Below are 14,650 nucleotides of genomic sequence, written 5' to 3' on the forward strand. Positions count from 1 at the left end.
TGTCGTGGGATCAAGCCCTGCCCTGGGCTCAGTGCTTAGTGTGAAACCTGCTTAAGATTCTCTTTCCCTCTGCCCCTCTCCTCTACTCATGCTTGCGCGCGCGCTCTCTCTCTCTCTAAAATACATACATACATAGAAATAAATCCTAATTATCTAACTCTTGGGTAAAGTTAAATTGAGAGTGATTGAGAATAGTGATAGTGTGGGATCCAGGAAGAAGTGAAGTGGTAAGGATAGCCACCATCTGGGTGAGTCTTGATTTGAATACCTTTGTTCTTGGCATGGTGAAAACACCTGACTTTGTTGCTCTATAAATGTTATCCCTAACAGTAAAATACTAAAGGCATAGACACGATAAAGGAGATTTTTAATAACCTGTGGGATTCAGATTGGCTAAAAAGGAAACTTTCTTGATAGCAATTTTTTTTTCTTGATAGCAATTTTTTACTCCACCATGGGTGACTTAAGATAGTTGCAGAATCTCCTAGAGTTATTTTAAATTGGAAAGATATATATCTTTGTACAGTGATTTAAGTGCTTTTGTTCCCTAGCAGTGAGAATAACAATTTGAACTTTCAGATCCATTCTAGATCTATGATTTTATAATATTAAGACATGCATTTGAAATATTAAGAATTCACTGATCAACATTTCCAAGCCAAATAGTGATAAATATTACAAAAGTGAAACCATTTACATATCTTTATTTTCTTTAATAAATAACTCTACTTACCAAAATAGATACATGTTTTCAAAATCCGAATTGTAATTGATTCATATTTGTGTACAGATGTCAGATTAAACAAGGGCGAGCAGATACCAGCCCTTGAGGGACAACTGTGTTCCCTATCTCTAACAACATGAAGGGATAGTGAGGTGATGGGACATAAAGAAATGGAGCAGACTGTGAGAGGACAGAGAAAAGGCATCTTTTAGAAAAGCAGGTTGTGCATATATTGATATAACATAAAGGGTCTTAGAAAATCAGGTGGCAGCTTTACATAACTGTTTGTCAATTTGTGAATCAATATGCTCGCCGCATGCCATCTGATGGCTGTAGAAATAACTGGGTATCCAACTGTATGGTGGCTTTACTTCAGGGAATTGTCCCGCCTCTCATTCTAATTACTCAGAAAATAACTCCACCAGATGTCTACAAAATCTCAAGTGAATTAGTTTTATTTGTTTCAGCTCATTTACTTGTAAAGATTTCAAACACACAAGTTTGAATGGTAAGAGGAAAAAGAAAGACATCACAAAAGCTGAGATGAAAGTCACAAACCTGTTTAGGCTTGTCTTTACTAAATTAATGAAAATGCCTCTATAGGAAGAGTAGGAATAAAACCAAAACTGCTCTGATATTGAGCTCTTGTGCCAGCTTCATGCTGTGATGGTGATACATATGTGTGCGTGTGTGGGTGTATATATTTTAGTAAGACGTTTTCTTACTTCTTAAAACATTGTATTTGTTATTATTTCCACATAAAAGTAATTAGTATTGCATATACCAGTTATTAAAAATATCTTCTAAAGCAGTTTATAAATGGAAATATGTGGCATGTTTTCATTTGAATTCAGGACGGGACAGATGAGAGCTAAAGACAGAAATGGCAGCTGTGAGGGGTGCCTGGGTGGCTCAGTCGGTTAAGCCTCCGACTTCAGCTCAGGTCATGATCTCGCGGTTCGTGGGTTTGAGCCCCGGGTCGGGCTCTGTACTGACAGCTTGGAGCCTGAAGCTGCTTCGGATTCTGTGTATCCCTCCCTCTCTGTCCCTCCCCTGTGTGTGCGCAGTCTCTCTCACGTGCTTAGAAAAAAATAAACATTAAAATACATTTTTTTTTTAAAAAATGGCAGCTGCTAGACTTACACATCTCTCAGATTGATAGTTGGAATGAAATGCCATAGACCTTGCTGTCTTTCATGTTCATCCAGAACTTTACAAGAAATCCAGCATTGAGACAGTGGATTACCTTTAAAGTTAGGAAAAAGACAAAGATGCCCTCGGACACCGTATTATTTGGCATGCTCTTAACATACGAACCTGTGCAAATAGACAAGACAAATGATTGAAAAATAAAAATTGTAGAGAAAGTGGGAAAATAATCATTTTTGACAGATCATCTGGTTTTGTATATCTGGAAAACATGCATTTTTAAGTAAAAAGTTGAAAAAAATATCAAGAGAATACAGAAAAGCAGCTGATAAAAGATTCATATAACCCTTCAACTTTTCTTAGTATATCTGGCCAGTTCAAATTATAATGGATTAAAGGTAACATTTACAATAACAACATAAAAGAAAATATGTGTGTATAAAGCTAACAAAAATTTGCAGAGTTTTAGAAAGAAAGCCTTTAATTTCTACTCAGAGTAGGAAAAATACCATGATTAAATAAATGGAAAGACATGTCTTGTTCTTGGATAGAAAAGCAATATTTTTTGAATGTTTGCTATTTATAAATGAATCCTAAGATGACCAATGTCGTATGAAAAGTAATTTGTAAAAATAACTGGAAGAGTTCTGAAATAGTATTATAATGAGGGAACCCCAACTCTTTGCAAATATAAAACTAAAGAAATTAAGAGTTTGAGCTGAACAGAAAATAAGACCTACAGATAAATAGATTAAAATAGAGACCAGGAAATTCTCAGTTAAGGCATTTTACAATGTGTTAACATGTAACACAAGGTGGGCAGTTGGAAACTGAATGAATGAATGAATGCATGCATGCATGATTGAATGAATCTTGGATTTTATCTCATTAATTAGAATACAATAAGTTCTTGATGTTAGGGCTTAATGTTATCATCATCATCACCACCACCACCATCATCGTCATTAACATCATTAGGAGAAAATTTTGGCAATTGTTTGGATGGTTGGTTGGTTGGTTGGTTGGTTTCAATAGTGGGCAAAAGTCTTTTTAATAAAGGCAAAATTAAGAAATCATATAAGAAAGCTTTCTGATTTTGAATATCCAAAGCAAGAAAACCACAAAGCTGAGGGACAAGCACACACACTTGATTATATCTGTGGACGGATATATATATATATATATTTTTTTTAACGTTTATTTTTGAGACAGAGAGAGACAGAGCATGAACAGGGGAGGGGCAGAGAGAGAGGGAGACACAGAATCGGAAGCAGGCGCCAGGCTCTGAGACATCAGCCCAGAGCCCGACACGGGGCTTGAACTCACGGACCGCGAGATTGTGACCTGAGCTGAAGGTGGACGCTTAACCGACTGAGCCACCCAGGCGCCCTGTCTGTGGACATATATTAATCAAAGAGCTAATTTAACTAACATGTTACTGGTTCTTAAAGTATATTTAAGAAAAATACCAGCAACCCAAATGGAAAATTGGGGAGAGGTTGAACAGGAGTATATAGTAAAGGAAATGCAAGTTGGTAAATAAGCATCTAAGATGGTGTCAAGATCAAAACAGTATTGAGTGTTGATAAAGGAATGGGATAGGGAATATTTCATCCTTTATTAATGAGGTTGCAAATTGGTACAGTCTTTTGGATTTTACCTGGCCAATTTGAAGATACCTACCAATATTTAAATGTATATACCCTTTTACTTGGTAATTACAAATTTCGGATTTAAAAATAAAATTCCAAATGAGCACAAAGACTGAAATGCAAGGTTGTTCATTGCACCCCTATTGCAGAGGCATACTGAGAACTGTTCATCCCTACATGGACTACTGTGATTTTTTTTTTTTTTAATAATGAGCTTTCTCCATACGTGAAGCTGTAGAAAAATCTCTCACATAAAATTTGAAGTGAAAACCAGAGTACAGAACACTGTATGTAATATGTCCTCATTATGTAAAGGATGCACATATATTTGTCTATGCATTGGCATGTTTTGGAGAAATATATAATAAGCAGTTGACAGCTCAAAATCTGGGGTGATAGGAGATTTCTTTTATAGTTTTTCTTCAATCCCATGAATGTGTTATTTTCATAATAAATAATGAAACCTGAAAAAAAAAAACTGCAAACCATTTTATTGCATCTCTTTGCCTGTTATCATAAATCTCCAATCTGTACAAGTATTGTGGGAATATTTGTAGGCTTCTTATATTAGAGCTCTTTGCTTTTCTGTGAGATCAGAAGCATTATAAATGGAATTGAAATTGAAATGCTTAGTTTGGGGGACTTTTTTCCCTGAAGTTGGATTTACCTGGAACTTTGGTTCTCAAATCTTCACTTAATGTAGTCTGACTATAGTCCTATGGGGGGGTTAGTGGTGCTTAATAGCAAGAAATGTTAGAATACATCAAGTCTTGAAATATATTACAAATCAGAGAAATGTCTTGGCATTTAAAAGATCAAATTGGTTCTCAGATGATATAAGAGGGAGAGAAGTCACTGCAAATGAGTTTGTTTTTATAGATAACTCTGCCTTAGAATAATAATATTTGGAAGCATGTTTAGTGGAATCAGATACATTGCCTTCCAACTAAGAAAAACCAATCACATTCAATAAAATCCCCATCACAGGTAACTTCACATTGAGAAACTACAAAACAATAATCCTGAAAAAAAGAACAAAATTTCTTCTCCAACTTACAATATTCTTCCTTTTAAATTATGAAGGCATTAAATAGACTCTCCAGTTCTGAAACTTGAAGCAAACAATTATTTGTACTTGCTGAGCAAGGCTACCCCACTGATGATAAAATGTACTGATTAAAGATCATTTATTATGGTTAATGTTTCCCTTCCTTCACTTAAACCACATTTGCATTTCTTGCAAATATGTAATATAAGAAACAGAAAAGTGGAAAGCAGTATATATTAAGTGGTTTAGAAAATTTCAATAGTCAGAAGCTCTTGATTAGTAATAAGTATCTGTTCTATCAGAATTTCTTAGAAATTTTGATCTGCTCAAAATTGTATGGTTACATTTTTAAGAAAAAACCAGGCTTGGATGCTTTCTATTTACTTGAAGTCTTTTCAACCCTTGTTTCCATGGTACCTAAGATATACCATCGAAAAGCAAATATTTCTCGTCTACAAAAAAGCAGGGGAGTTTAGAAAACCTTGGTTGGTTTGAAATTTTAATAATTCCCAAGATTTTCCCTTTTCCTCTTCAATTATATTCTCACATTAGCACAGTATTATCAGCAGGACCAACACAACAATGATAAAAATTTCCAAGCTTTATATTGAACACCTTACATGTATTACGTTATTTAGATATCACAATAACCTTATGAGATCATTTGTTGGCTTCTTTTATAAATGGGAATACTGAGGTTCCGCAAGATAAAGAAACTAATGAGACCCAAATCACATAGCTAGGAGATGGCAGAGCAAGGATATAAACCCAGGGCTGTCTGATTCCAAACCTTTGCTCTTGTCCTTGTGCCCAGTAGCGTCTCCCTAAATTCTGCCATAACTACCAAACACAGAACAGTTTGTCTAAAAAACATCTGTGAATACATGTTTCCATTTTCTTCAGAAAAGAAAATCCAGTACAGAAGGTCTGCTAGACATTTATCTTCCATGCTTTCTCCTGCCTTCCTTGCCCATGTCAGATTTTCTGTATCTAAGACCTTTCTCATTCTTTAATGGAATAACTTGAACCAGTGCTTAGGATTTGATTCTTTTTATTCTTGAAGGTCTTCAATATTTTGCCAGTTAGCAAAAAGGAGAGCCTTAACAGAAAAAAAAGAAACTGATGAAGAGAAGCTATAACGGGGCACTAATTTAAGTGAATTTGTCTTTACTCCAAAAGGAGCTTTTACAAATATGCACTGCTCACTCAGGTCCCCATCTGTTGCAAAAGTGGCACAATTGAATTTTTTTTCTCCTCTTGTATTCTTATTTCAGATGCCTCTTCTCTCCATCCTGTCACCAAAAATAGAAATGTCAGCTTTATCCCTTACTCCAGCAGCCAAAGTGATCATTAGCTACTGCCAGTTCCTTCTCAGAATTCTCCCACAAAACATCCTTCTGTTTTTAATTCTCACTGTTAACTCTCCCAGTATATATAGACCTTTATCATATACCTCTTAGTATTTAGGTAACTTCCAACACCTGTTTGGTGTCAGCCTTTTTCCTCAGCAAACCATTCTTCAGTTCGTCACAGGCCTAAAGCACAGATCCAAGTGATTATACCACACCATTTCTTAAAATATATGATGGTTTTCCTATGTCCGTGGATTGAAGCTCATCTTCTTTGGTCTTATATTCAAAAAGTTCAGTATAATCGGTCCCCAATCAAACTCTCTAGCCTTCTTCTAATAGTTTCTCTTCCACCACATGTCCTAGACACTGGGAAAATTTGACTTTTCCTCTTAAGCTATGTTCAGTGAGACACCAGTGTCTTATAAGTGCTATTTGGGAAAACAAAAACAAATAAACAACAACCACAACAACACCCAACAAAAACTATGTGGTCAAATACGTTAGGAAACACTACAGTAATTATATCCCCTTTTTGGAGAAAAGTATAAAGTGTATTTTCCTATAAAAGTCCCCGGAAAGCTCTACAGTGGCAAACTTTTTTTAACCTCATCATATTTGGCAACTGAACTGCTTTTCACAGAACCTCTGTTAAAATATCATGAGCCCTTAATGTCATACCAGGACTTGATTTAGGACATGCTGCTCTTACATTTTCAGAGGGAAACAAGATGGGGTTTAAGTTGTATTAAATGAATGTAAACACTCTCTCCTTTACATTTTGATGTCTTAGAATCATAGAAACTTTAAGTTGTGAGACTATGGCAGCCATTTAAACCCAAAGCCATTATTGGCTTGCTCTTTATTAAATTGACTATAATCAATTTTCTGTTAATCTTGACTCAGTGGTCCTACTTAAGTCATGTGGAACTTTAGAAACACGTCTGGTCACTTTCTGGCTTCTTAGTAATAATGTTAGATACTTGAAAGGGACAGTTATGTTTCCCTTTCTCAAGCTACCTCTCCTCTTCCATCTGAACATTATGAGCCCAAGAGTAAGCTCCATGAAATCAAGGATTATGTCCATCTTTTTCGTTATTCTACTTCCATCCTTAACTTGGCATTGGTACTTAGTAGGTGATCAGTAAGTATGTGTGTATGAATTAATGACCTTTACCCCATCCTCTCCCCTATCCTACTTCTGTCAAAATCCTACTCATGCTTAAAGAAGTATCCCAAATGCAATATTGTGATGACCTTCTGTAAAACCCATGTCCTATGTAACATGTCTACGTTTCTCTTATTTGTACTTCTGATTTTATTATACTCATAAGTGTGGGTTGTGTATGTGTAGTAGGTTAAACCATTAGAGATTATCAATATTCAATCATTTTTGAGGTAAAAAATGTCCATTTCTTATAATACAATGCTATGTTACTTATTAAAGAGTTATATATATAAGATATAAACATGTGTTTCATATACACATATAGTGATGTATGTATAAAAACACATGTAATAATACATGTGTACATAATATACATATGTAACTGTGTAGTTGTGCATATATATCTATATCTGTCTCTTCAATTAGATTGGAATGATATGGTATGGCCTCTGTTTTGTAAAGTTCTGTCTGTTCTGAATTTTATAACACAAGGCACTAAGCACAGGAGATAATAAAAGTTTGTTTTGTGGAATTATAGGTATTCATCCTACGAAATTTGAGTACCTGTTCTGAATTTTATAACACAAGGCACTAAGCACAGGAGAGAAGAAAAGTTTGTTTTGTGGAATTATAGGTATTCATCCTATGAAATTTGAGTACCTGAAATTTAGTGAGACATACTGATGATGTTTTTATTTGAGAAATTTCATGAATAGGTGATTTGGGGAATTGATAAGATAGCATAATCTTCTGTAAGGAGAGTTATTTTACATATTAAGTATACACACCATACCAATTATTTTTCTCTATGTAAAATAACTTATTAACAGAGTGAACATTTTCAAAATGAAGTTACATGGCCTTTGTTTAAATTTTAGTAAATGGTGAATAAAATTTGGAAGCTCTACTTGAACTTCATTCCATAATTTTCTATTAAGTCAGTGGGAGTACTGCCTTAGCAAGAATAGAGCCTTATATCTGTAATATATTTGTCTGCCAATGAAGATAAATGATTCTGGAAAATAAACCAATTATTTATTTGATTTCCTTCCCAGAGGTACTCATTTCAGTACCAGAAACTAGCAACGTTTTTTTTTTCCATTGTTAGGCTGGCCTCAAAATAAAAATAGAAAATTGGTAAGGATCCATGTAGTACACAAAGGCTTTTCCTCGGAGTCAGTCTGATACCCTGGCAAGAGACCTCAGTCATCCTGAAATATATATTTTTCCTTACTCTTCATTTGTTAGTGCTCACAGTTGATTCATCCTTATTTCACATTGACTTTAAGTCTTTAAACACCTGAGTTAACATGGCCCACATAATCCCGGCTGCAATTACAAATACATGCTTGGGTCAGAGTTCCAGAATATAGATTCTAGTTGTTGCTTCCACTCCATTCTAGCATGAAGATGAGTCTCGGCTGCCTGAATGATTCAGGCTCTCTCACTGTAGAGAAACCTGGGTTTTGTTTCCATTCTTTTCCTAACTTACGAACCGAAGAGAGGGCTTGAAAAATTTCAGACTACCTATTTAGGTTCCTTTTGTGTCTCATCTACTGTTTTTGTGAAGTTCTTAATGTTTGTTCATTTTAGCCAATTCCAATATTTGCATGTATTGATATTGTAGACCCTTCACATACTTCAGACACCCTGGCTTCATGCGGAACTATGTAATTTTAATTTAATTCTATCCCACAGGGAACATTTTTCTTATTTGAGTTACATACTGTATACAAAATTTTAATAGCATGTATTTATTGAACAGATATGGCCCCAAACATGATTGCAAAGTAAGAGGCAAGAGCACATTACGTCTTTCAGTGCATTTTTAGTGAGCTATCATTTCATTAGAGGGAAACAGAAATTTTCTAAAATCATATACAGCAAGAGTTTTTAAAGCAACGAACACAAAAGAATTCTCCTCTGCCAGTTAATGCTTAGGGCAAGGTTACTTGTGATGCATTACTCCTTTGTCCTCCCACAGCTGAAATGAAAGCGTTGATTAATACAATTTAATGAAGAATATGTGTGTGTGTGTGTGTGTGTGTGTGTGTGTGTATACATGTAGACATGCATGTATATACATATGTATTTATGTGTGTGTTTGTGTCTGTGTATTTACCCCACTTTAGAAAAAAAACTAAATCAAATGCTACCCATCTCCAAGCCCACAAAGAGGCTACAATAAGAAGCAGGAGTCCAAGGACCATTCTTCATCTAGATTACTTGCTACCCAATCAGGGCATTTCAGGAGTAAAAGTAGTGATTCTGTTGCTATAGCAATTTTGCCATGTGCCCAGCAACAATGCATGCGCTGTGGCTTTGAGTTTTCATATGCTCACTTCAAAGTGAGAAGAGCACAAGTGTTAAAACCTGAAGTATATTTTTAATCTCACCTTTGGCTATAATATGTGAGGTGTTTAAGGAGAGTCTCTTATGCTTTATTTTTTCAGGAAGAAACTTACTGAACAGAGTATTGGATCGTTACATGAAATGAATTAGGCATCCTGTTTAAGGAAGTTTAAGAAACAATTTCAGCTTAGAAGAGAGGGTTAGCTTCTAAAAAGCATGGCTTTCGCTCAAAATTAAAATACACTTTTTTGGTGTTGGTACCTACTGTGCTAATATAAATAAACCTCGCTGATAATTATGGGATGATGACCCAGGTTGTTGTCCTTTTTATTCTGTGATGTCACACATTGTAATCTCTTGTATTTGAATCTCTGTATCATTAAATCTTACTATCTAATATTAGCTCCAAAATTAGCTCAATATTCTGATACTGTTTTTTTTCTCTCCTCACCCCAGCATATTTTTTTGGCATCTTCAAAGACACAAGATAAAACTTTTTAATTAAAAAATGCCACAACCAAGGAAGAATCGAATGCTAAAACTTGAGGGGAGAGGGCTTTCCTCACTATGAACCCTTTAGTCTTCTCTCCCAGTTGTCATCAATCCAGAGTTATCCCTGTTGAAATACTCTTTCCAGTTCCTCCAAAAAGCACCATTTGGAGATACAAAATCAGCATGTATAGCATGAAAGCTACAATTAGCAAAATATCAGGGTCTGGCAAAAAAGCAAACACAGCCCGTAGGAAGTATAATATCTAGCAATGAAAAACAATTCAGGTTAGGGAAGCCTTGGACTAGTTGCTAATTTCATCAAGGGTTTAACCTGATTTTAAAAATCTGCTTTGGGAGAAATCTCCAAGAACATGAAGGCAAGCGCAACAAGGAAAAACTAGGATGCTAGTTGTGGACCCTGGGTGCATTTGACAATCTCCAGGGGGGGATTTTTGCAAACATGTATGTCCTGGCCCCACCTCCCAGAGAACGATTTAATTGGGAGCAGGGCATAGCTTATTCTTTGTTCACTAATTTTAAGCTTTGTAGAAATGCTAATGTACATCCTGGTTGAAATGGGGCAAGAGGAGACACTACTGTGAATGCACAGCATAGAGGAGGTATAGAGACACATGTTTTGTTCCAAATCCATGCCCCAGATACTTTTCTTGGTGCTGTGAGTAGAGACACAACTAAGACCTGATGCACTTGAAGAGATCACAGTCTGAAAGGGGCAAAAGGGATGAGGAAAAAGAGAGAGAATAAAGGGTATGCTTTACCATTTGCTGGGGTTCTCCTCTCATCACAAGAATAAATTCATGAAACCCCTTGGTAGTTCCATGGTATAGAGTTACACGGTAGAGAGCCCCTGCTTTCTGCAATATCCTTTCGCCTGTCTCTGCCTATTAAACTTCTCAGACTGAGGGATTGCAGCCTCCTGAGGGAAGAGGGGGGGAACTCTAGGCTTGAGTGAATTAAAATTTAGCTGGAAAAACCCAGGGGAATGTTCTGTACAAGGCAATTCCAGGAATGGCAGGGAATGAATGGCATGCCTCTTTTTATAGCTACAGTCTTGATGATCCTAGACAATGATGCCCTCTGTATGAAGTGACGTTAGTGACCAAAAGTCTACCTCCCCACACCCGCTCTGTGGGGCATTTGTGAAACCAGAAAAACACTGCATGGCAGACAGCTTTTCCTCACCTTTTTGCTCCGTCTGATCTTGAGTTCATTCTTTGAATGTAGACAGTAAATGCCCTTAGTCACTGTGTTAGTTTCCTAGGGCTGCCACAATAAATTAGCACAAAATTTGCGGCTTAAAACAACAGAAATGTATTCTCTCAGTTTTGGAGGCTAGAAGTCTGAAATGCTGCAGAGCAGCGCCCCCTCTGGTCACTAGAGAAAGGTCTGTTCTTTGTCTCTTCCAGCTTCTGGTGGCTGCCAGGCATTCCTGGGCTTGTGGCAGCATCACTCCAGTCTCTGCCTCCTTCCTCACATCACCTCCCATTCTGTGTCTCTCTTCTCTGTGTGTCCACTTATTACTGGAACTGGGACCCACCTGGGGTAATTTAGGATCTTGAGATCCTTAATTTAATTGCATCTGCAAAGACTCTTAGCCTAGTAAGGTAATATTCACCTTTGCTAGGGATTCAGATGAGGGCATATCTTTTGGCAGGGGGTGGGGCTACAGTTCAAAAGCACAATGAAGCTTAACAGACATCTCACCGAGAACTGCAAATAAGCATATGTCATTAGGGACATATATGAGACACCACTCTGCCCCTATAAGGAGGGTCAAAATCCAGAACAATGACAACAGCAAACGTTGACAAGGATGTGGAGCAACAGGAACTCTCATTCATTGTCAGTCAGAATAGAAAATAATACAGCCACTTGGAAGACATTTTGACATTTTTAAATCAAAACTAAACATACTCTTTCCGCATGATACAGCCATCAGAGCTTGATATTTACCCAGAAAAGTTGAAAACCTATGTCCACACAAAAACACAGATATTTATAGCAGTCCAAGATGTCCTTTAGTAGGTGAGTGGGTGAGCAAACTGGTACATCCAGACAATGGAATATGATTCAGTACTTTAAAGAAATGAGCTATCATGGCATGAAAAACTATGGAGGAAACTTAAAGTGCATATTACTAAGTGAAAGAAGCCAATCTGAAAGGCTATATACTGTATGGTTCCAACTATATGACATTATGGAAAAGGCAGAACTATGGAGGTGGTAAAAAGATCAGTGGTTGCCTCCCAGGTATGGGGAGACAGGGACAAGTAGATGGATAGTAGAGGATTTGTAGGATAGTGAAACTACTCTGGATAGCACTATCAAGGTGGATACATCATTACCTTTGTCCAAATCCATAGAATGTACAATATCAAGAGTGAACCTGAATGTAAACTATGGATTTGGGGTGACAATCGCATGTCAGTGGAGGCTCATCAGTTATGTACCACCCTGGTGGAGGATGTTACTAACAAGGGAGGCTATGCTTGTGTGGAAGCAGATTGTATAGGAGAAATATGCACCTTCTTCTCACTTTTCCTAGGAACCTAAAACTGTTCTAAAAATAGTTGATTAAATACCATGAAAAGAAAAGGGTCGTGATGATAGAGACAGCAAATGGGGGTGATGGGAGCTGAAAGTGATGACATTTACCTGGCTGTTTCCCCTCGTTTGGCCAGTATTTCTGAGTTAACTAGAAATGTAACAGGCAACAGAAGCATTCCCTGGTTGTTCTTTCCCGGATTTCTGCAGCTTCCCCCAATCTGTTGTGTTGTACTGCGGGCCAGATACAGGAAACGCAGTGCACAGCTAGGCTCCTGCTTTTCACTCCTTTTCCTCATGCCATAGCATCCTTCCAACCCCCGCACTCCAACAGTTCACCCTGTCTCGTGGAGACCTGAACATTCTCATCGCCACATTTTTCATGAAAATTCTTTTCCCTGCACAGTTGCCAAAACCACATGAAAATAGACAATACAATCACAAGAATTTCACCTGATCATTTCCTCTGTGTGCGCGCGCGTGCGCGCGCGCGCACACACACACGCACACTTTTGCTTGGCCTAGCAACACAATGGGGATGTAAACATGTTGTTAATGCAGTCGCTCTCAGTTGGCTTCCCAGATGGCTTAAGTTCAATAGATTTTTCCCCCTGATTTCCTCAGCTTCTCCTAGCTGGTGCTAAACAGCCATTATGCCTTTTCCTGCACATTGAGATTCATCTGCAGCTACTAAACTGCTTCCAAAGTGCTTCAATTTTGCATGAGTGCTAAGCTGGGGACTGGGAGACATTACCCAGTGCTGAAGGCCCAGATCATTAGAAAGAGCATGTAAATCCTCTGAACCAGAAATAAAAAGTGCAGAGATTTCCTTTGTAAAGTCCCAACTGCAGCTTTATGTAAAGCATGAACCTTTGGCAAGATTTTATGTGGTCCCTTTTTCCTCCTAAATTTTGTTTTTGCTTTTTTTTTTCTTTACTTGGGCATATGTGTTCTATTTTTTTCAAGCAGAGACAATTATTTCATAGTCAGGAAGATGTGAGATCATAGCCATAAGCTATCATTATTTCTCTTCTTAGGACACCAGATCTCTCTTCACTTTTAATAGGGAAGGCACTTCAAAGTATTGCTGAAGGATCACCCACATAATAGATTTTAAAAACAAATTTGAAACCTGCTGAGTAGCAAGATGCTTTGAGGAAGGATGGGTTGACATTTATAAGGTATGTGCAGGGGACATAAATCTGTATTATTTGAGTAAGTATAGATGTAGGATGTGTAGACATGCTGGATTGTGGAGAGAGGTTGGGATGGAATCCGAAGGGGATTGTAAAAAGTATTAATGAGAAAGAAGCGATTGTATTCTTCTCATTTGTCAAGAGATACTTCCCCATACATTGTTACCAAAAAGTCTTGTTTGTATGTGTCAAGGTGGACATATTTTTTATCTGTACTTGATCTGTATTTCCATCGCTGCTGTCCTCCCATGCTGCCTGTCATGCCATCTTGCCGTAAATTGAAAGCGTGCCTGTGGTCACCTGGAGAGGTACCTTCAAGGGGATGACACTTGTAGGGCTGGAACTCTGAGCAGCCCACCGTTCTGCACACTGTGGGGCTGGGCCTGCGTCCCAAGCCCATGGAGATGTGATAAAAAGCACTTACGATGAAAAGGTTGACTCCCTATCCTCATTTGGTATTTCCTTTGCAGTGGAATTTTTTGAACAGTTATGACAACATTTTTTTGGTCTGTAGTGTATCCATTTAGTAAGAGTTAACCAGGCTCCTTTTACATGATTGCCTATAATTATTTCTCTTTTTCCATATATTTATGTAATAGGTCAGGCTATTCTTTGTAGGATTCTGAGAGCAAAAAAAAATGTGCATTTATGATCAGATACAGCAATTCATTATTTATTTCTAAACACATTTTCAAGGACATTTATTAGCCACTGATTTATTCGACACTGAATATGCAAGTGGGATCTGACAGAAATGTGACTAAATGGGCTTATAATAGAGTATGAAGTAAAAGCATTCTAACTTGTAGGTGAAAAGAAAATACTAGATGAAAGATATGCATATAAACATGCACAGTGAATTTAGGTGTATGCGTATACTATCTATATAACATATGCATTTTATGCTGAAACCCAGTTTTGTTTGTCAGCATGTTGTATGTATCTTTCAGAGTGG

General features: G+C 37.2%; 1 protein-coding gene across 1 annotated transcript in view; it reads left to right on the forward strand.

Annotated features, from left to right (window-relative positions):
- The window catches only part of UNC5C (unc-5 netrin receptor C), a 357,267-nt gene that overhangs the window by 201,807 nt on the left and 140,810 nt on the right, over positions 1-14,650 (forward strand).

Source organism: Prionailurus bengalensis, chromosome B1, assembly GCF_016509475.1.
Source record: "Prionailurus bengalensis isolate Pbe53 chromosome B1, Fcat_Pben_1.1_paternal_pri, whole genome shotgun sequence".
Lineage (NCBI taxonomy): Eukaryota > Metazoa > Chordata > Mammalia > Carnivora > Felidae > Prionailurus > Prionailurus bengalensis.